We start from the raw sequence: 20,603 nt of genomic DNA, 5'->3' as shown, positions 1-20,603 counted from the left end.
GTCAATGGGAAAATGTAAAAAAATGGCAATTAGGACAGCTCAAAAGATCTGGGGCACAGCTCAAAAAAGATCTGGGGCTCGTGCCCAGGTGGGCCCCTCTCAAATGGTGCCCCTGCTTGTCAGGCTTTAGTAACACTATTATTTTCAATCTACATCATGTATTGGGTATAACTCCCCCTTCTAAAATTTTATTAAACAACTTGGCAAACCACAGTGTTCATTCCTTTTAAAAGGCTTTATAAAAATCACTTGTGAAACCATCGTCATCAGGAGATTTTCCATTTTTTAGATTCTTAATGGTTTCACTAACCTCCATTTCAGATATAGGTTGGTTTAAGTAGGATATATGTTGAAGTGAAAGAGGTTTTCAGTACAACTTAAGTAAGCTTGTATATTATTTAAGCTTGGGGAAACAGACGCGTATAAATTTGAATAGAAAGCAGTAAATTCCTTATTAATTTGTTTATAATAAAAAACCATATCACTTTGCTATTTTTGATCCCCAGAATCAGATTTCTTGACAGCCTCTTTTAAGAGCATTAGCCAGTAATTTTGAACATGTATCTCCTGATTCATAATGCTGCTTGTTGTTGTTGTTCAGTCGTTAAGTCGTCTGACTCTTTGTGACCCCATGGACCATAGCACACCGTCCTCCGCTCTCTCCAGGAGCGTGCTCAAGTTCATATTCATTGCATCGGTGATGCTATCTAGCCATCTCATCCTCTGCCGTCCCCTTCTCCTTTTGCCTTCAATATTTCCCAGCATCAGGGTCTTTTCCAGAGAGTTTTCTCTTCGCATTAGGTGGCCAAAATATTTGAGCTTCAGTTTCAGTATCTGTCCTTCCAATGAGCAGTCAGGGTTGATTTCCTTTAGAATTGACTGATTTGACCTCCTTGCAGTCCAGGCGATCGTAAGAGTCTTCTCCAGCACCACAGTTCGAAAGCATCAATTCTTCGGTGCTCAGCCTTCTTTATAGTCCAGCTCTCACAGCCATACATTACTACTGGGAAAACCATAGCTTTGATTAGACGGACCTTTGTGGGCAAGGTGATGTCTCTGCTTCTTACTATGCTGTCTAGGTTTGCCATCGCTTTCCTCCCAAGGAGCAAGCGTCTTTTAATTTCATGGCTACAGTCACCGTCTGCGGTGATCTTGGAGCCCAAGAAAGTAAAATCTGTCACTGCTTCCATTTCTTCCCCTTCTATATGCCAGGAATTGATGGGACCAGATGCCATGATCTTTGTTTTTTGAATGTTGAGTTTCAAACCAGCTTTTGCACTCTCCTCTTTCACCCTCAGCAAGAGGCTCTTTAGATCCTCTTCGCTTTCTGCCATTAGGGTGGTATCGTCTGCGTATCTGAGGTTGTTGATAATTCTCCCAGCAATCTTAATTCCGACCTGTGATTCATCCAACCCGGCATTTCTCATGATGTACTCTGCATATAAGTTAAATAAGCAGGGTGACAATATGCAGCCTTGTCGTACTCCTTTCCCAATTTTGAACCAATTGGTTGTTTCATGTCTGGTTCTTACTGTTGCTTCTTGACCCTCGTACAGGTTTCTCAGGAGACAGGATGGGTCTGGTACTCCCATCTCTTTAAGAATTTGCCACAGTTTGTTGTGATCCACACAATCAAAGGCTTTAGCATAGTCAATGAAGCAGAAATAGATGTTTTTCTGGAATTCTCTTGCTTTCTTCATGATCCAGCGAATGTTGGCGATTTGATCTCTAGTTCCTCTGCCTCTTCGAAACCCAGCTTGTATTTCCGGTAGTTCTCGGTTCGCATACTGCTGAAGCCTAGGTTGTAGGATTTTGAGCATAACCTTGCTGGCATGTGAAATGAGCACAATTGTACGGTAGTTTGAACACTCTTTGGCATTGCCCTTCTTTGGAATTGGAATGTAAACTGACCTTTTCCAGTCTTGTGGCCACTGTTGAGTGTTCCAAATTGGTTGGCATATTGGGTGCAGCACTTTAACAGCATCATCTTTTAGGATTTTGAATAGCTCAGCTGGAATACCGTCATCTCCGCTAGCTTTGTTGTTACTAATGCTTCCTAAGGCCCACTTGACTTCACTCTCGAAGAAGGCTGGCTCAAGTTCAGTGACCGCACTATCATGGCTATCAGGGACATTCAGATCTTTCCTGTATAGTTCTTCTGTGTATTCTTTCTACCTCTTCTTAATCTCATCTGCTTCTGTTAGGTCCCTGTCTTCTTTGTCCTTTATCATGCCCGTCTTTGCACAAAACGTTCCATTGAAATCTCCAATTTTCTTGAAAAGATCTCTAGTCTTTCCCATTCTCTTGTTTTCCTCGATTTCTTTGCATTGTTCATTTAAGAAGGCCTTCTTGTCTCTCCTTGCTATTCTCTGGAACTCTGCATTCAGTTGGATATATCTTCCCCCTTCTCCCTTGCTTTTCGCTTCCCTTCTTTCCTCAGCTACTTATAAAGCCTCATCAGACAGCCACTTTGCTTTCTTGCATTTCTTTTTCTTTGGGATGGATTTAGTTGCTCCCTCCTGAACAATGTTACGGACCTCTGTCCATAGTTCCTCAGGCACTCTGTCTATCAGGTCTAATCCCTGAAATCTATTCCTCACCTCCACTGTATATTCATAAGGGATATGATTTAGGTCATACCTGAATGGTTTAGTGGTTTTCCCTACGTTCTTCAATTTAAGCCGAAATTTTGCAACAAGAAGCTCATGATCTGAGCCACAGTCAGCTCCAGGTCTTGTTTTGACTGACTGTATGGAGCTTCTCCATCTTTGGCTGCAAAGTACATAATCAATCTGATTTCGATATTGACCATCTGGTGATGTCCATGTGTAGAGTCGCCTCTTGTGCTGTTGGAAAAGAGTGTTTGCTATGATCAGCGTGTTCTATTTATTTATTTATTTATTTATTGCATTTATACCCCGCCTTTTTTCCTCTTGCAAGGAACCCAAGGCGGCTTACATGATCCTCCCCCTCTCCCTTTTATCCTCACAACAACAACCCTGTGAGGTAGGTTGGGCTGAGAGTCTGTGACTGGCCCAAAGTCACGCAGTGAGCTTCCATGGCCGAGTGGGGACTAGAACCCGGATCTCTGGGCTCCCAGTCCAACACTCTAGCCACTACGCCACACTGGCTCTCTTGGCAAAACTGTATTAGCCTTTGTCCTGCTTCATTTAGTACACCAAGGCCATGCTTGCCTGTTATCCCAGTTATTTCTTGACTTCCTACTTTGGCATTCCAATCCCCTATGATGAAGAGGGACATCTTTTTTTGGTGTTAGTTCTAGAAGGTGTTGTAGGACTTCATAGAACCGATCAACTTCAGCTTCTTCGGCCTCAGTGGTTGGGGCATAGACTTGAATTGCTGTGATGTTGAATAGTTTGCCTTGGATTCCTACTGAGATATTTCTATCGTTTTTGAGATTGTACCCCAGTACTGCTTTTCCCACTCTTTTATTGACTATGAGTGCTACTCCATTTCTTCTAAGGGATTCTTGCTCACAGTAGTAGATATGATCGTCACCTGAATTAAATTCGCCCATGCCTGTCCATTTTAGTTCGCTGATTCCCAAGATGTCAATGTTCAATCTTGCCATCTCATGTTTGACCACCTCCAGCTTACCTTGATTCATTGATCTTACATTCCAGGTTCCTAAACAATATTGTTCTTTACAGCATCAGTTTTTCTTTTCACCACCAGACACATCCACAGCTGAGTGTCCTTTCGGCTTTGGCCCAGCTGCTTCACTCTTTCTGGCGCTACTTGGAAATACCCTCTGCTCTTCCCCAGTAGTATATTGGACACCTTCCGACCTGAGGGGCTCATCTTCCGGCGTCATATCTTTTAGCCTTGTGATACGTTCCATGAGGTTTTCTTGGCAAGAATACTGGAGTGGGTTGCCATTTCCTTCTCCAGTGGACCACGTTTTGTCAGAACTCTCTGCCATGACCTGTCCATCTTGGATGGCCCTGCACGGCATAGCTTATGGCTTCACTGAGTTATGCAAGCCCCTTCGCCACAACAAGGCAGTGATCCATGAAGGGGAATGCTGCTTAAGGTAGGCTAATGATACATAGGTTTTTTCTGTCCCCAAAGATTGGAGCTCTGCCCATTTGTTGATTAATGCAAACTCAATTGTTGGATCTCCTGATAACTTAAAATCCCTGTCAAGTTGTTTAATTTCATCCAGGATTATCTGGGTATCAGATTGATGCATTCGCTTCAGAAAACTAGCTTCTTGGATATACAGTGCTGCCTTATAATAGCTTTCATAGCGTCCCACAAAATGTGCATTTCAATGTCAGGGTGGCATTCTCCTGAAAATATTGAATAAGAACCTATTTTAAGCTTTCAGAAGCAAGCAAGTTAGAGTTGAATTTCCAGGAGAATGCCCTCCATGACAAAGATTTTTTTTTGCATTTCCACTGAGACAGGGATGTAGTCAGACATAGTCACCACCCCTATATTAACATCAGTAACTCTCCTCCAGGCTTCCTTTGAAATGAAAATATAATCAAGTTTAGAAATGAGTTTTAAATCTTGGCAAAACAAGATTTGCCTCCTTATTTTTTTGTGGGAAGAAGGAACTGTGGGAGGGTTAGAAATGGAAGACAATCCCTTGTAAAATTTCACGAATGAGGCAGGACAATTAAACGATAAAAGCCTCAGCTAGAAGCATCCCATGAGACACTTTTCCAAACACCCTTTTAGGGGGCAATCCTATGGGGATAGGCAGCCGCCTCCAAACTCAGAGGCAACCGCCTATCCAATGTAGGGCGGATGGAGCAGGGAGCGGATCTTTTCCACATTCTGGCCACCCTGCATTCACGGCTGGATGGCTAATTTCAGCTGTCTAGCCGCAGGACTTTGGAGCGGGGAGGGGAGGCCAGATGACGCATAGGAAGTGTTGTACCAGCATTTCCATGCTCCCCACCCCTCCCTGCCCCAGGGAACACCTGCTCTGTGCTGCTCTTTGGAACGTGGAGCCCAGGGACAATCCGTGCCACCTACGAGGCGGCAGGGGAGGGGGCAGGGAGGTGGTTTCCCAAGAACCAACCTTGGAGCATGGGCTCTGAGGTCGGTTCCCCAAAGCCAAACAATGCTATGGCCATCTAGCTGCTGTCTAGCAGCCATAAGATTGCACCCTTAAAGAAAATTTGGTGTGGTAGGAAATAATTCACCTTCTCAGACATATTCAGAGTTAGTGTAATTAGAGGCAAATGTGACAGAAAGAAAGGAAGTCAAATTCAACTAGGGCACATTTTAAAGATACAATTATGATTCTTTTTAAAATCAAAAACTAAGCAACTGTTTATTTCACCATAAAACATTTTATGGATACACATTAAAAATATAAGGTGTGAAGTTACGCGAAGTAACCGTCACCCTCCCTAGCAGAATTGTAGGTTAAGTTATAAATGGGATAATTGCAGATATTATTAGATAGCCTGAATGTGTGAAACTTCTAATGTCAGTCATCATGGATCATTATCTCTGTTCACATTAGACCATTATCCAACTATAGGAGTTGATGTGGAAACAAATATGCCTATCATAAGCTGGCTATCAGTTTAACACAGGATGGCTTCTCTTTTTAAATGAAACAAATGACCTAACACTTAATACTGCCTCTGGTGGTGTATGTAACTCAAAAACTTGCTGTCCTTACAGCAACAGAAGTCATAATAAAAGATATCCGCTTTATTCCCTGGCACCAGCAAATTAATGATTATGTTCATCAACATACCTAGAAGCAAAGAATTCTCTAATAAAGGCAGCTATCAAACTGTGGGAAGCTAGAGAATTCAGCACATTTTAAGTTAGGGATAGCAGACTTCTTCCACCTGGGGAGCCAGATCCTCCTGGTCAAGCTTAAATGACAACAAGGGGATCAGGGCCAGCTCAAGACATTTTGCTGCCTAAGTCAAAGGGCAAGATGGCACCCCTCACCCAATTCCACAAAGAAGAAGGCCAACTGGATTGGCACTTGAATCTTACTTCAACACTGTTGATGGGACAGGAGGCTAGCTTAGAGAGGACAGGGCAGGTAGTGTGGCACACACACTGTGGCACCCCACCCCCCAACACCTTGCTACTGCTCTGCATCCTCCCCAATATCTGCCGCCTGAGGCAGCTGCCTCACTCTACCTAATGGTAGGAAGGGGGGATAAACTAGATAATTCCAATTGAGCAGCTCTCTGCTATCCTGACCCTTAACTAGACAGAGCTGCATGTACCTGGAGCAGACTAATAAACGACAATAGCAGAGGTGGAGAGATGTAGTCACTTTCTATACCGATGAGCATAAAAATCGAATCAGCATTCTTGTGCTTTATCTTTCCATTGTTCCGAAAGCAAAATCATGAGTAAGCAGAGGGTGGCCTATTAGTAGCGGGCATTTACAGGCATGGTTTAAATCTTACAAATTAGTTATCTGGGCAGGCAGTACTGGATCTTTTTGGAAGTGCCTATGTCTTTCAGTATATCTGCATGCCTCGTTGGATCTATTTCCTCCACCTCATAAATTAATTAATGCTCTTTTTATGGTGGTTGTTGCAATTATTGATTGCTATAAAAGTGATAGCCAAAGGGTGGGTCTAGAGCACACCAGTGAGTCACAGGAGCCTTCTAAGTTATTAAGGGAGCAATCTATGGCTGCTAGACAGTGGCTAGATTAGGGATGTTGGAGAATTCCACCATGGACTCCATTAAGTCTAAAGAATCCAGCCCCCCGGAGTCTGTGGCGGAATGGACTACCCCCCCGCCACCCGCCGAAATTCCCCCTGGAACGGACTTACCTGGCGGCGACAGCAGCAGATGTGGCGGTGGCGGTGGCGGCAGCAGCAGCAGGTCATCTTCCGGCTGCTGCCGGGCTGCTGCGGTCGCAAATGGCGGCCATTGTAGCGGCCACCATTTGCATCTGTGCCTTAGGCCGTGATAGGCTACATAAATACTTATGTAGCCTATCATGGCCTAAGGCACAGACGCAAATGATGGCTGTTGTAGCGGCCGCCATTTGTGTCCGCAGCGTGGCAGCAGCGGCTGGAAGTCCAGCTGCGGCTGGCCCTGGCCGGCGGCTCCACGGCTTTGCCATGGAGTGGAGCCAGCCAGGGAGGATTCCGGGGGGGAGGGATGGATTGCCTCCCCCCCCAGTGGATGCCCCAGACCGGAACCGGGTGAGTGATCCGCTCACCCCTAGGCTAGATGGTCATAGGATATGCTGTTATCTGGGAACCAACCTCGGAGCCCGTGCTCCGAGGTCAGTTCCCAGAGAACCGACCTCCCCTCACTTCCGTGCTGCCTCAGAGGCAAAGTGGAACAGCCCCATCCTCCATGCTTGCAAGAGGAGTGCAGAGCAGCCAGAAAGGGGTGTGGCTGGGGGTGTTTCAGGGTGGGGAAAGCATAGCTGCCTGTACGACACATCCTATGTGTTGTACAGCAGCCTCCTTCCCTGCTCTGTGCTCCCGCGGCTAGACAGCCACAATCGCCTGTCTAGCAGAAAAAGCAGGGCAGGAGGAGTGCAAGGGGAACAATCCCCTCCATGTTTCCCCTGCCTTTCTTTGGATAGGCGGTTGCCTCCGAGTTTGGAGGCGGCCGTCTATCTAGATAGGATTGCGCTTTAATTTAAGTATAGCCAATTATAATTTCATCCAATGTAGTGTGAGAGGTTAATGGATTTAACTTTTAATTAAAGATTGCAAATTTTAGGTACTTCCCACACTTAAAAAAAAAGATTGCGGAATTCCTCAATCCTACACATCTTGGACGTGTAAAGCCCTATGTGGTTTGGGACCAGACTATCTCCCTTCTCCCGTATGGGCCGGTCCAGGTGTTCAGCAGAGGCACTTCTCTTGGCACTGCTGCCATTGGAGGCACATTTGGTGGGGATGTGAGAGAGCAGCTTCTCAGGCTGCTCCCAAGCTCTGGAACTCTCTGCTGAGGAAGGCTAGGTTGGCCCTGGGATGTTGGAGAAATTTGTCTGAGTGGTGGAGTTTGATGGGTATTCCTAGGTTTGGCCCTGCAGACTTCGTTTTGGTTCCCACTGCAGTGTCTGACTTGGTGTACAGTGAATCGGGCCAGTTTGCGGACTTTCCAGGCATTTCTCATGTTTGTTTCTCGCCAGTTCCACAACTTGTGCAATTTTCTGAGCAATTCACACAAATTACAGCCAAATTTGCACAAATTTGGCTGTGATTTGTGCAAATTTCTCAGAAATTTGTGCAAGTTGTGGAACTGGTGGAAAAAATGTGCAAAAAAAGTTTGGGAAATGTGCAAAAAAAGTCAGGGAAAAGCCCACAGCTTGGCTCACAAACACAATCGAGTTATACATGCTGCAGAACTCTGTTGAGTCTAAAAAGAACCAGAATTCCCAGCAACGGAGATCTCTAGGCTGGCTCCTTCTCTATTGTCCTTCTGCCAGCAGACAAATACGTAAAAAAAAAAATTCAGGCAGGCCTTTGGCATATAAGCTGGTAGGGATGTCAGAGAATTCCTCCACGGACTCCAGTGAGGCTGGATTCTTTAGAATCTGGCCCCCCGGAATCCGTGGAATGGCCCCCCACCACCCCGTGGAATCCCCCGGGACAGAGCTTACCTGGGGTGGCTCCGGTGGCGGCAGTGGCGGCAGCTGGTCTTCCAGCCGGCTGCTGCCAGGCTGCTGCGGCCGCAAATGGCGGCCTTCATAGTGGCCGCCATTTGCATGCTTGCAGGCAGCTGTGATAGGCTACGTAAGTATTTACGTAGCCTATCACAGCAAAGAGCAGGGACGCAAATGGCGGCCACTATGCCATTTGCGCCCCTGCTCTTTGCCGTGATAGGCTACGTAAATACTTATGTAGCCTATCACGGTAAAGGTGGCCACACAAATGGCGTAGCGGCCGCCATTTGCGTCCCTGCTTTAGCCGTGATAGGCTACGTAAATATTTATGTAGCCTATCACAGGCTACCGTAGGGATGCAAATGGCATCCCCTACACAGGACGCCATTTGTGTCTGCACCAGTCTGGCAGCAGCTGGAGGCCTTGCTGTGGATCGGCCCGGCTGGTGGCTCTGTGGCATGGCCGCGGAGCGGAACCGGCAGGGCAGGATTCCGGGGGGGAAGACTGGATTGCCTCCCCCCCATCAAGGATTCCGGGGGGGAGGAATGTGTCGCCTCCCCCCCCAGTGGATGCCCTGACCAGAACCAGGTAAGGGATTTGTACATCCCTATAAGCTGGTCTGTTGTTGAAGGGGTTTTTAATTTGTCGGTGCTATTTATTTCTTTTATCATGTTTGTAATTGTGTTTTTAACATATTTGTTTTTATGTTATGTTTTAATTAAGGCTTTGTTTTTTAAACTGTATTAAATAATGGTGTCTTGACCACCATTTTTTGGGCAAAAAGGTGGGACATAAATTAATTAAATAAATAAATACTATCTAGTTTGTGATAACAGTATCTTAAGACACCTTTCTCTGCTATTGTACAAGAGGTGGTTTTTCATTTGTTTTGTAAGCAATATTTTCAGTTTATTTCATTAAATATCTCTGTGCATATGTTTATATGTAACAGAAATAGATTAACAATGGAAAATGATCATGTCCACCCACTCCCTGACCCCAAATGGTGCGTATAACAAAGGGCAAGGATAGGAGAAAGGAAGAATGACATAGTATGCATGCCACTAGGCTGATTTCAATAACACTGGCGCTAGGAAACAAGAAAAGTAAGTTCCAAAGCTGTACTTATCTGCTGTTCAATCTCAAGCTACAGGGGCTTAGGCTTACACAAGGAATTGGTATTAGTATCTGGAAATCTTGGTTTAGGGCAAACAAATGGTGGTTTCAGTTGATTTCACTTCTCATTTCTAAAGTATATGTGGATTTATAGGAAATTACTTTCCTTGCTTCCCAAAAGGGCTCTGATGACTGCACCACAGATGGTTGCTGTGAAATACTAATTTCAACAGTCTAAGAATTGTAATATATCCAATGAAATGCCAAGTCAGATCTCAGTGTTACGGTTGAGACAAAAAACAAAAGGACAATTACACATGTCAGAAGCAAAAACCTATGATTAATTCTAGGTATATGGAATACCCAGTTCTATTGGATTTAGAACATAATTAAGCTATGAGGTTACAGAATAATCCTATACATGTCTACTCAAAAGTAAGTCCTGTTGAGTTCAGTGGGACTTACTCACACATAAGTGTGTATAGCAGCCTGTGTCTTTCCCTTTCAGCCCTCCATGTTCAGGCCAGAACTACACATTACCTTTGCTTCACAATATCCTTAATTATTGAGATTTCTATGCCACCTATCTACTCCACTCTGAAGTGTTCACAACGTTAAAAAACATTACAAGAGAAATAGATTAGACTCATAACTACCTGTAAAATGAAACAACAACAGAGCACATCGAAGCACAAAAGGGAGCACCCCTGCTTTAACTGATGGCAGAAGATTATCAGTGATGGAGCATGCATGGCTAATCCCTCGGGGCAGGGAGTTCCACAACCTGGCCACTTCCACTAAGATGGCTCATTCCCTTGTTCCCATGCTCAGCTGCTGCTTGGAAACATACACAGGCACCTGCTGCTGAATGCAGGGATGGGCAGGACTATACAGGACAGAGGAGATGGTCCTTAATATATTCTGATCCTAAACCCTTTCAAAACTTTCAAGGTGATAACTTGAATTGCTTTTGGAAATGAACTGGAAGTGAATGAGCCTGTGCACAGCTGCTGTGAAAATGGCAAATTCCATGTTGGGGATCATTAGGAAAGGAACTGAAAATAAAACTGACAATATCATAATGCCTTAATACAAATCAATGATGCCACCATGCTTGGAATACTGTGTACAGTTCTGGCTACCATGCTTTAGAAAGGATACTGTAGATATGAGGAAAGATTACAATGTGCGGGGCTTTTTAGCTTGGAAACAAGGTTAGTAAGAGAGAGACATGATAGAGGTGTATAAAATTATTCAAAGTCGGGAGAAAGTAGGTAGGATTTGTATTTGTTTAATTTGCATCCTGCCTTTCTACCAGGAAATGGAATTCAAGGAGGCTAACAACAATAAAAGCCAACATTTAAAATAAAATCATAATTAAAACCATCATAAAACAAATACCTTAAAATACAATTTAAAGGCACAAGAATAAAAGACTAAAAAGTACATTAAAAATAATACACTCCTAATACTAGAATCCAGGGTCAGTTAATGAAGATGAATTCAGGTGAAAGAAAGTCGTTCTTCCCACAGCACATAGCTATTTAAAAACATACACATTCTCTCTCTCTCTCGCATGCATGCACACGCACACACACATTAGGCCTTGTGTGTGAGAGAGGGCAATTTTACACATCACAAGTGCAACATTGGCATAATGGAAATCTTTTACTTCCGGAGCTTATTTCATTGAATATACATTCATTCACTGGACAAGAATCTACAGAGGATGTACAACTTCTAGAGACTGTGGCTTATAGTTACCAAACTTGCTTTTAAAAACAATAAAGGTATTTATCTGTATAGATCTATAACAAAACAAATTGGCAGTAATACTGTGCCTTTGTCATGATTTTGCTCCAGCAAAACCCAAGGAGGATTGTATAAGTGTGTCAGCCCTCTGTATTCTTAGTAATGGTATCTGATCATGATGTGGCTGTATGGAACATTTGAACATATGGTAACAATGAAAATGTAGTCAACAGAGATAATATAATTTATTGGGCCAGCAAATAAAAAGATATTATAAATTGCCCTCCTTCACTGTTGACAGTTTTAAAGAGACATATAAAGTACAAATAGCTGCTGCATAAAATCACAACCTTTTCTAATATTCACACTGACATTTTACCCACATCATTGCTGGAATATCCATAAGTTTAGCAATATGACTGTTGGTTAATATTCTGACTCTAATCCAGAGAAAGTTATCATACTTAAGTCCTGTTGAAATCATAGCAGAGAAATCAGCATAGAAAATGCTTGCTGTGACTAACTAAAATCCTATTTTTATCAATAGAATTTAGGAGAGACTATTACTTTCTCTAAATTTGGACCTATAACTTATTGTCAACATAAATGTATCAGTATGTGCAATACGTTCAGGCATGTGTTCAAGTTAGTACACTTACAGTGCAATCCTATGCAAGTCTACTCAGAAGTAGCTCCCCTTGAGTTCAATGGGACTTACTCTCAGGGGCAACAGTGAAAGGGGGAGATATGCCCAATTAAATGCAAAATTCCAGAGGTTAGCCAGAAGAGATAAGGGATTATTTTTAAACAAGCAATGCGCGGAAGTGGAAGAAGATAATAGAATAGGAAGGACAAGAGACCTCTTCCAGAAAATTAGAAACATCGGAGGTAAATTCCAGGCAAAAATGGGTATGATCAAAAACAAAGATGGCAAGGACCTAACAGAAGCAGAAGGGATCAAGAAAAGGTGGCAAGGATATACGGAAGATCTGTATAGGAAGGATAATAATATCAGGGATAGATTTGACGGTGTGGTCAGTGAGCTAGAGCCAGACATCCTGAAGAGTGAGGCTGAATGGGCCTTAAGAAGCATTGCTAATAACAAGGCAGCAGGAGACGACGGTATCCCAGCTGAACTGTTTAAAATCTTGCAAGGTGATGCATGCCATATGCCAGCAAATTTGGAAAACACAATAATGGCCATCAGATTGGAAAAAATCAACTTATATCCCCATACCAAAAAAGGGATACACTAAAGAATGTTCAAACTATCGAACAGTGGCACTTAGTTCACATGCCAGTAAGGTAATGTTCAAGATCTTGCAAGGTAGACTCCAGCAATTCATGGAACGAGAATTGCCAGATGTACAAGCTGGGTTTCGAAAAGGCAGAGGAACTAGAGACCAAATTGCCAATATCCGCTGGATAATGGAGAAAGCCAGGGAGTTTCAGAAAAACCTTTATTTCTGTTTTATTGACTACTCTAAAGCCTTTGACAGTGTGGATCATAACAAATTGTGGCAAGTTCTTGGTGGTATGGGGATACCAAATCATCTTGTCTGCCTCCTGAGGAATCTGTATAACGACCAAGTAGCAAGAACGGTAAGAACAGACCACGGAACAACGGACAGGTTTAAGATTGGCAAAGGAGTACGGCAGGGTTGTATACTCTCACCCTACCTGTTCAACCTGTATGCAGAACACATCATGCAACGTGCTGGGCTTGATGAAGCCAAGGCTGGAGTTAAAATTGCTGGGAGAAACATTAACAATCTCAGATATGCAAATGATACCTCTTTGATGGCTGAAAGTGAGGAGGAGCTGAGGAACCTTGTGACAAAGGTGAAAGAAGAAAGTGCAAAAGCTGGGTTGCAGTTGAACCTCAAAAAAACCAAGATTATGGCAACCAACTTGATTAATAACTGGCAAATAGAGGGAGAAAACGTGGAGGCAGTGACAGACTTTGTATTTCTAGGCGCAAAGATTACTGCAGATGCTGACTGCAGCCAGGAAATCAAAAGACGTTTACTTCTTGGGAGGAGAGCAATGACAAATCTTGATAAAATAGTGAAGAGCAGAGACATCACACTGACAACAAAGGTCTGCATAGTTAAAGCAATGGTATTCCCTGTAGTAACCTATGGCTGCGAGAGCTGGACCATAAGGAAGGCTGAGCGAAGGAAGATAGATGCTTTTGAACTGTGGTGTTAGAGGAAAATTCTGAGAGTGCCTTGGACTGCAAGAAGATCAAACCAGTCCATACTCCAGGAAATAAAGCCAGACTGCTCCCTTGAGGGAATGATATAAAGGCAAAACTGAAGTACTTTGGCCACATCATGAGAAGACAGGATACCCTGGAGAAGATGCTGATGCTAGGGAAAGTGGAAGGCAAAAGGAAGAGGGGCCCACCAAGGGCAAGATAGATGGATGATATTCTGGAGGTGACGCACTCAACCTTGGGGGAGCTAGGGGTGGCAATGGCCAACAGGAAGCTCTGGCGTGGGCTGGTCCATGAAGTCACGAAGAGTCGGAAGCAACTGAACAAATAAACAACAAAAACTGTGTATAGGATTGCAGACTTGTTATGGCTCTTATTCTCACACTTACAGTGATTCTCATGTTACTTTTTCCTACTCACATCTTTTAGAAGTGGGTGAGAAAGTAGTCCATGCTAATCTCTTAAAGAAAAGTTTGAGACTTGGGGCAGTATCCAATGGTAGTCCTATGTAGACTAGGCCCATTCACTTTAATGGGACTACTCTGTGTAGGAGTACCATGGGATACTACCCTTGGAGTGTTATGTCTGCACTGGATCAAAGACGTGAGTAGGTGAAAGTAAGATTGGAACCTGTTGTGCTTCTGTAAATACTACAACAGCTCAGTGCTTCTTGTCTTCTCCATGGTACCTTGTCAAAATGATAAATTAATAAATAAAGACATATCTGCACTTTTGCAGAGTGCTACAGCAAAGTTTTCAGGGCCCTGGGTGAAACATCAAATTGGCACCCCTAACTTTACCTAGTTAAACTTAAACTCAAGTTCATATTCAGCTGTGCCCAAGTTTAACAATAAACTGTTGCTCTGTGATCCTTATTTAGTTATCAGTGTCCAAATGTACCAATGAAACTTTAGTAATTGCTATGTTTATTTAATTTCTATAATATGCTGAAGGTAACATTTTTCTTAATATATTCACTAATGTGATTTCATCCACTTAAGCATGATACATTTTGTGAAAAAATCTGTCTTGGCTGTTTGACATGAAAAGTCATTTACCACTTCATCCAAACCTACATTCCTTGACAAAGAATGTGCAACTGAAATAACTTTTAAACAAGAAAATGTTACTTGGGGCACTGTGGGTTCCAGATAGAATTGTATTACTGAAACTCAGTAAGTTAGTTATTATAATATTGAATTTCATATGCATGCATGCATTCTGATCTCCAGAGACACCAACCGGGATACAGAAATGATCACCTACAAGGTGAGGGGGAAGGTGCTGGACCTTATCCAGGTGTCCACTCCATTTCATTTATCAGGTGATCAGCTGTACCAGTGTTGACAGACCAGATAGGGTCTTCGGGAGCAAGGGCCCCATGAATGCAGCAGCAGGCATGCAGTCTTCTGTATTCATGATTCTGACAACTGGGGTAACTGAGCTCAGTCCAGAGAAGGTAGATGTGTTTAATTTTCTGTGAAATAAAGGGGCTGAGGTGTGTAGTTAAGTCCATAGGTCTCATGGAGTGTGCCTAACTTTCTCACAAGATTATGCACATAGTCCATGATCCAAAGAAGTCATATGTGTAGGCAGGACAAAAATTCATGTTCAGCTGGAGTTTTTCTTGCCATTTTCACCACATCAGTTGCCTGTGATGAAGAGGGAGGATACAAACTTTATTTCCATTTTGGAAGTTGTGCATCTCTTCAGCACCAGAAAGTGCAGTAGTGAAACCAGCAAGTGAAGCTCTAGGCTCCAGTCTGTTGAAGCTCCAGACTCCTCGTGCCCTGCCCCTCAAAAGTCCCTTTGTTCTGTGATGTTATAACATACTTTATAGTTACATTCATCTACTACTCTTACCTAAGCCAGTGGACTCACAGTTTCTGTTGTCACACATCTCCTTACTATTGGATACATTTCTATGAGGAATAGCTGCTAGAATCCTCTGACATGGGAATGTAAGGGGTATATTTCTGATGCTCCTGACAGCATGGCAAAACTTGAAAACTTATACACTAAAGCAGCGATTGCCAACTGATGGGTAGTGCCAGGTAGAGATGGATGAACAGATCCGACTATTTGTGGTCCATGTGAGGTTCACATTTGCTCATTCATAAGTCTGTTCTGTCCCATTTCCACATTAATTTGGGTTATTTATTTATTTATTTTTAATCGGCATGAGAATTTATAAACATTTTATATGATGTTATGGTAAAATGTGCATTTGTATATGCCTTTCATAATGCAATACACATTTTATGCTTATTTTGGCAAGGTTGTTTTGAATTGAAAAAACTGCATCATAAAATGGAGAAATGTAGAATCAGAAGGATAATTGCATTAAAATCTACACATTAGTTCAGGAGGTGCAAATCAGGTGAGTTCACTGTCAAATATGGACTGAATGAAATCTTCAAGCATCCTTAGTAGATTCTGTCCATTCCCTGGAACCAAGTACCCACATTCCGCTATCACTTTCTAGTACTGTAGACTTCAGGGAAGGACAGCATGAAGGTAGAAGAGCCTTTGCTTCATCTTCCTGCCTTGAATGTCCAAGAACCACCAAATTTAAAGTGCATGAGGCACTTTGACCTTTGTGAAAGTTGGTTGGAGGAGAAAGAGAAGGCATTTCTGCCCTCAGAGTGTCATCTTTTATACTCCAAGATGGACAATGACATTAGAACCAAGGATGGATTGGTTGAGAGGATTGAGAAAGTTGCTGCTCCTCTAGTAAAAGAAGATGGAAAATTACAATGTTGATGTACTTTTAGAAATTAAATATCATGTATGTCTCCAGCCCTCCCAGTTAATGAATTAATTCCACTGCTTTTCTTCAAAAGAGCTGACAATGGTGATTCTCATGTGGTCTTCTACTCAAGCAACGTACATAAACAGACTTGCTCAGTAGTTTACCGCTTGCAATCATGTGATCAAGGTTACACTTGCTAGACTGTTCAGAAAAGGTGTGTGTGTGTATGTGTATGTCGGGGGAGGAGCCAGTATTGCCTAGTGAAGACAGAGTGACACTTGGATCTGGGAGACAGGAATTCAAATCCCACCTTACTGTGTGGCTTTGTGAAGTCACTGTCTCTCAGCCTAAGTACTCCAACTGTATAAACTAGATAATTATGAGGCACCTCAGAGGCCTGGTTTGCATGATCACCAAGTGGTTAACAAGCTGTGGTGGCACATGCCAGTCACATGCTGGCTGATTTACATAATTACCCTCACCAGACAAGGCTTCTCATGTTGTCCGAACCCAGCAAGGGTAGCTTGTTGGGGTGGTTAACAAACCACACTGAACCCACGGCCTGTTGTAGGGTTCAGATGACACGCAGCTAATAAGCCATGGTGCAGTGCAGTGTTCGTGCAAACCAGGTCACAGCGTTGTTGTGAGGGCAATCACAGGTTGTAAAGCACTATGCAAATTATAGGTGCTTTACATATGCTAAATAGTAGTGGTAACAAAAGTTCCTGTAGTTTACCATCTACATTTGTTCTTTTATGTGCTGTTGTCAAATGAACAATTATAATTCCAATATAACTCTTTCTCAGCATTCATGGTTCTTTTGTTGATCGTTTGGCATGATAAAGGCATTGAATCCTTAAGGTGAGAGCTATCATACCAATCTGAAGATAAAAACAGAACAAAATATGTTTTGTCCACATTTACAAATGGAAGACATTTTAAATACCAGTACCTAATATACAAAGACGTTGGTTTAAAGTCCATTCATATCGTAACACATAATAGGCTGAGTTTATTTCCTGGGACCCTAATTTAGTTGTCAAAAAATGTTTGCCTGGTGCCAAGATATTAAAGCAACCACCTATTTCCTTTTTGGAAATGAGTAGCTGAGTTAGGGAGAACAATTAATTCCTCCCACACGCCACTTTTCAGGAGCTATTAAAAGAGTATGCTGATAAGACTGAATTTTATTTCCTGGTCTCTTTCAGTTGAGACAGAGGTATAAAAGGTTAATTTATCATGTAAATTAAAATGGTAAGAATCAACTGTTTTTAACAGATACTATTTCTCTCTCATTCCTTTTTTTCTTATTTAATAACAGAAGCCCCTGAGTCTCAAGTAAAATGTTGTGATATCAAAAACTTGGTAAATGTTGACATTTACTAGTAAGGAAATCTGTAATCAAACTGTTTCATGGAGTACAACATCTTTCAAGAAAACTTAGAATTATTTTAATGTTGTTAAAATATAACGTGTATGAAATACAAAAAAGTGCAAGAAAATATCTGAAAAATAATTCGTTCCTTTTCAGTTCTGCCTTAGGAAGTGCTAGCTTCTCATTGCACTAGTGATAAGTTCCCATTAGTCGCCTAAAATCTTAGGAAGTATCAATAAACATCAACGTAGTTTGTATTTTACAAGAAAGTTTGCAAAATACATGTGTACTCACACACGCACGCACATATATATAAGATAATGGAAACTTATCTACCAGTATCAAGCACTGCTAACTGCATATAACACCTAGAGATCATGAGGGTGAGATGCTCAAGCATCACTCTTATTACAGCAGGATCTTCTGCATAATGTTTTCTGGTGTAAGGATGGAAAATAAAGAGACAAGACACAAGTATTTGGTATGAAATTTGAGCCACATTTATTGAAAGTTCTCAGATCTGCGAAGGGGAAACTAAGCGGGCACCTTCTCTGAGCCAACATAGCCTAGGGATGTCAGAGAAATCCGCCACGGACCCCAAGGAGGCTGGATTCAATAGAACCCGGCCTCCAGAGTCCGTGGCGGAATGGCACAACTCACCTCTGCCTCCCTCCAGAACTGTCTGGGGCTGGATCCTCTTCGCAGCGATTCTGTGGAGCTGCTGGCCGGCTCCATAGCGCCAGTGATATGGCCGGCATTGCTGTGCCGTATCCCTGGCTGAGGGCTCACTCTGAACTCAAATGGCGTCCGCTACACCATTTGAGGCCATAAAGCTCTTAGATTAAGCCAAATGCAGCCGTAAATGGCTGCATTTAGCTTAAACTAAGGGCTTTACGGCTGCAAACAGCATGCGCTACGCCATTTGCATCTGTGGTTTTCCCCCATCGCGGGAAAAGCCACAGACACAAATGGCAAAGCGCACGCCATTTATGGCTGTAAAGCTCTTAGTTTAAGCTAAATGCAGCCATTTACAGCTGCATTTGGCTTAATCTAAGAGCTTTATGGCCGCAAATGGCATAGCGGATGCCATTTGCATCCGGAGTGAGCCCTCAGCCACGGATACGGCAGGACAATGCCGGCCATATCGCTGGTGCTATGGAGCCGGCCAGCGGCTCCGCAGAATTGCCACGGAGCGGAGCCAGTCGAAGAGGATTCTGAGGGGAGGACCAGATCACCTCTCCCTGTGGGCGGATTCCCCCCCGGAGCAGCAAGTAGGGAATCCACCCATCCCTAGAGTAGCCCGGCATTGTATTGGGCAGGACATTCGCTGCCCGTAGAGTGGCATCTTTGATCGCCATCCCTCAAGACTCTCCAATTTTTGGCTCAGGAGGCCTTCCCCTGTCAGCTCCCCTAAAGCCACAAAACTCATAGTGGGTGAGTAGAATTGGCCTCAAAGGTAATTTCTATCTCCCAACTGGGGCCACAAAACCCTTAGCAGGAAGCTTCAGGCCTTACCAGTCACCTGAAACGGTGCCTCCAAATGCTCACCAACCTTGGTCAGTGTAGGACCCCCACAGAATTACAGCACGTAAATACCTAACAGAAGATATTACATTTCCACATCCAAGCTCTTGATACCAGTTCTGGGAAACAACAGCAGGGGAGAGCAATTGCCATCATGTCCTGCTTATGGGCTTCCCATTGGCACCTGGTTGGCCATGGTGGGAAACACGGTGGGAATGCCGGACTAGATAAGCCTTTGGTCAGATCCAGAAGGGCTTCTCTTAACCCTTATAAGAAGATATAGACCATAAGCCTGTTACTAGCACAGCATTTCATAAAGCTTATCATGCCCTCTGAGCCAGTAAAACTGAGATGGAGTTGGAGGGGAGAAACGTTTCACAAGAATTGCTAAGAGAAGGCATTACGGGGCCTGGGAAATTCAAAATAAAAAATAGCATCAGTTACCTCTAATTACTGGTGCGAAGAGAACAAATGAGGGAGTTGCTAATAGTTTTTTTAAATATACGATTTTCTTTAACGTTTTTTTTTTAGACACGTTGGTTAAAATGCATTCTTCTTCTTTCGATTGGTTTCAAGGAACAAAACAAAGAAAACAGGATCCTTCAACCGCCCCTTGTCTACAAGTGAGTTCGCACATAAACGTTCATCACTTGATAGCAGCACAATTCAATGATACTTTGCAAGTGTCTTAGATCCTCTGGAGATATCCTTTCCCATGTGAAAGTATCTTGGAAGGTTATGTTGGCAGCTACCAGAGACAGTGCTTTTTATGTTGTAGTGCTACAACTGTCTGGAATTGCCTCCCTCAGGGGCCTTGCTTGGTCCAAACTTCAGTTTTCTTTGGAAAGACTGTAATACCTTTCTCTTTCAGAAGGTGTTTGATCTGATATGATGTTTCCTTTTACAGTGTGCTGTTCTTACAGTATTTTATTCTAGTTTCTTTTTAATTACTGCTGGTTTTGTGTTGTTAATTTGTAACATGCCTTGCATCTGAGTTTTAGGGAAAGGTGAGTAAGAAGTGTAATCACTATCAAATAGTAAAACACTGTATTTGAGAGGTCCTGATTGATCCTGGTCCTCTTGCAAACAAGGGTGACCTCAGGTTGACCTCATGAAATGTAGGAATTGTGTCCTGAACATGCACACCCAACTGTATTCCAGTAACTCAATCTGCAAGGTTGATATAGTATTGCAATCTATTTTATGTTTTCCCTTCTGCCTTTCAAAACAGGTGTATGTCAGGGGGAAGGGATAATTATATTGTAAATATATA

The 20,603-nt window shown here is 42.9% G+C and overlaps 1 long non-coding RNA gene across 1 annotated transcript in view; it reads right to left on the bottom strand.

The window, feature by feature from the left end:
* The window catches only part of LOC146352580 (uncharacterized), a 37,310-nt gene that overhangs the window by 12,647 nt on the left and 4,060 nt on the right, over positions 1-20,603 (bottom strand). The window lies entirely within an intron of this gene.

Source organism: Heloderma suspectum, chromosome 2, assembly GCF_057233095.1.
Source record: "Heloderma suspectum isolate Gila_16-S chromosome 2, 16-S_ref, whole genome shotgun sequence".
NCBI classification, from domain to species: Eukaryota; Metazoa; Chordata; class Lepidosauria; order Squamata; family Helodermatidae; genus Heloderma; species Heloderma suspectum.
Note: the sequence above shows the minus strand (reverse complement) of the source record. Positions and strands in the feature narration are given on the sequence as shown.